The sequence below is a fragment of the Sorghum bicolor genome, chromosome 4, assembly GCF_000003195.3.
Source record: "Sorghum bicolor cultivar BTx623 chromosome 4, Sorghum_bicolor_NCBIv3, whole genome shotgun sequence".
Classification (NCBI taxonomy): Eukaryota; Viridiplantae; Streptophyta; class Magnoliopsida; order Poales; family Poaceae; genus Sorghum; species Sorghum bicolor.
Genome location: NC_012873.2, coordinates 53560020 through 53563684, shown reverse-complemented (window position 1 = coordinate 53563684; position 3665 = coordinate 53560020).

Below are 3665 nucleotides of genomic sequence, written 5' to 3'. Positions count from 1 at the left end.
TCTCCTGAAATAATATAGCAAGTGGTAGTAACCAAGATAACTTGAGCATTTTTTTCACAGGGAAAAACAGAAATAGGAGAATGTTTTTGGCTACTCTCTCCCGGATTAGGAGTAGAATATTTTTGGGTGGTTCTGGAGATGGAAATGGATGGATATATGTGGATGGTACTTCTGGAGTAGAAGTAGCATGTGTGAGTGAACGTGCAAGTGAATCTTGATTTAACCACATGACAAGCTCCTAAGGTTCTACACAGCTTGACCACACTCAATGCTCATAAGCAGTAAAAAGTAAATGTGTGGCTCAAAGTCTAGCAAGCATGTATATATGGCTGTGGTAGGAATTTAAACTCTCATCATACAGGAACTCATCATGCAACATTTTGAAATATTTTCAAAGATAAAATTCTCCAGAATTCTAGCATCTCTAGGAACAGATAAACAGCAGCTCAACCTTCCCATATCGTATCCGTTAACGACTTAGACTTTAGATCAAGTACTCTCCCCACAAGTTCAGGTTTAGAGCAAATCTTAATTAATACCAGTCATGCCTAAACTTGAGAGAGATTTCAATTTTGAGAACTAGTCATGGCAGAGCAACTATTCATCATTTCCATGTGAGAGCTTATCACGAGGGTTTATTGCAAACTTTGTTTATTTATTTATTTAGCAAACTAAGCAAAGATATATATATATATATATATATATATATATATATATATATATATATATATATATATATATATATATATATATATATATATATATATATATATATATATATATATATATATATATATATATATATATATATATATAAGCACAAAACGTTTATTTGGGTTTTTATGATTATGCATCTTTTTATTATTAGAGTAAAGTATAAACGTGAGTAGAATACTTAGCTGGATAAATGGGGGTGCTCTCCCCCAAGCTGGATTTTGACGTAGTTTCTTCTAATGTAGCTAGCAAGTGGTGGAGGTGTATTTGAATGTCAGCAGCACCCTGACAGCGATTAGGATGTCCTCCGTCTCCTAGTCTTCTTTAATCCTTGAATTCTGTGGAGCTCAAATAGACAACAAAGCTTTGTGGAACTAGTTCAGTGTTAGCATAAATATCTAGCCTTTATCATGTTGAGCCTCCTCAATAAATATTATTTTCTTTGGTAGGATCATAAATTTATTTTTATATTTTCATTTTTATAGGACAGGAATATATTTATTTTATTTTTACGCCACCACAGTGAATGTACTTATGGGTTTTATGCCATGATCATACTCACATGGGGCTTACTATTTTTAACATTTTTATTTTCTTTTCAAGATGATGTGAACCTGATTAACTAAGTAAACTATTTTAAATAATTGAAAGGAGAAAGATAACTACCAAGTTTACCTCTTGGCAAGGCGTTCGGTGTTTTTAAGTCCTCCGAACGGGACTCTCCGTTTCCTGAATCATCCTGGGATTTGCTGGATGGCGTAGTCGGTTGTTCCGGCGGCGTCTGCTCTTCGTGTATAACTATCTTCTTTCTCCACACCTGAATTGGTGCTACGGTCTCCTCAGGACAGTTCTGTTCAAACTGTATGTCATCAGACCTTACCACTTCTCCTTCATAGTCCGCCCATCCATCCTTGATGATTTGCCTTCTCTGGTTGCGGTTGCGTCATCTTCTTCTTGTCCTGACCTGCTTAGAGTCTTCAACTATATAGATAAGGTCAGTAAAATAGCGGCGTACCTTCTCAGAGGGGAAGTTCATGTGGACATCTCCGGTTTCAATGTAGATGATTGTTTTAACGGTGCTGAGGAACTGTCTCCCAAAGATGATGGGTGGAACGTACTCGTCTTCTCCCATGTTAATAACCTTAAAATCATCTAGAGCTGAATGTATGTTGGTTGTAGGGGCATGGTTCCGTGTAGGAGCTGATAAGTGACTGCGGCCATTATGTTGAGGTCAGATCCGGTGTCATAGAGTGTCTTCTGAAAAGAATATCTGTTGATTGTGCACTTGATGCTAGGAACACCAGGGTCGTCCTTCTTGATCAAGAAAGGCGACTTGAGTTGACGATCTTGACCTTCTTGAGCTGCAGTGACCATCTTAGCTGACTCAGTCCACATTTGCTTGTTTCTGTTCCTCCTGTTGGTCCTCTTCCCTGGTTCATGTCGGGATTGCTCTGAGATTTGTGTAGTCTTGTTCTTGAAGAAAAACGTCTCCTTCCTCCCCTTGATGTAAAGACTAATCTTGGCAGCACTAGCGTAGATGACAGCTCCCGAGGTGTTCAGGAATGGCCTCCCTAGGATGATGGGTGCCCTCTCATCAGTATCAATCTCTATCACCACGAAGTCTGCTAGAGCGTATAAGGTACCAACTCGGACGTAGAGGTTCCTGGGCATAATGTTGACGCTAAAGCCAAAGTCGCGGAGTGGTTCTGGGAAGTCCACCATGCCGATGGAGATCGGGATGACGGGGCGTCCTGGATCGCCTCTCTTGACCGGCAGAAGGTCAGTAATTACTTCCACAACGGGGTTACTCCAGTAGTTACATCCTCAAGCATCTCAGGGCAGTGATTGCCTGAGTGTCCAGTATCTCCAGTGTGTTTGTGCTCGTAGATCCAGATTCTTCACTTGGTGGAGTCTAGGAGTTATAATACTCCTCCATATTTTGCTCGAAGTGTACCTGCTCATAGAGACAAGGCAGAGATCAAGTGCATGGGCCCTGTTGGTGGAAAACACCAACAGAACCAAAAGTGTATTTGTTCTTCTCTAACCTCAAGCACAGTGAGCAAGACAAAGTTGATGGACAATAAGATCATGAGTGTAGCATTTAAAACATTTGTCAGATCAAATCGCTCAACCTAATGGAAAGATAATCTATCTATATTTATGTTGTTTTTTAAATATATCTTCCAAAGATTGAGTGTGCAACATTTTAGCTCATATGATTAGGAGTGTGGAATCACAAAGGTGGAAGGACTAAACATGTTGAATCGATTGGGTTGGTTAATCAAGAGTTGTAAATCATACATGTTTGTCTCTTTTACTCATGTGAACGCTAGAACCAAGGAGAAACTTATAAAAGTGATAGACAAGTACCTTAAGATGTTACCTTACTTGAAGAGTGATGGTACAGTATCACCTTGTGGAAGCTTTCCTTTCTTAGCGGTTATGCATCGTGTTTGTGGCACCCTCCATAGATCATCTCTTGTGAGCTATGCCTTCCTTGTGTAAATTGTTAAACTTCACGTGCCTCTCTCTTTGTCTCCAATGTGAGTTTGTCTCAAGGCTTCCCAGATTGATACTGAAAGTTTTCCTGCAGGGGTTAGTCCAACAAAATATCCAATATCTACTATAGCATACTATCGGCTCAAAGATCAACCTAGACACCATGTCTAATTTGATTTAGGAGGGCACTTTAACCTAAGCATCATGCTTAATTTAAACTCCCTTGGAAGTAAGATCATCACTCCTAAACTAAGCACCATGCTTAATTAAGAGATAAATGAAACTACTCCAAACCTAAACATATACTAAAGCAAATAAAGGTAGCATGAGAGCATTTATAGAGATCTACTTAAGTGGAGATGAAGTAGTGTGTTTAGTATTTAACAAATTGAGCATGTCTCAAAGGTAAGGACAACCAACATAGCAACATTGCAAAGGATGTTTTTATGTAA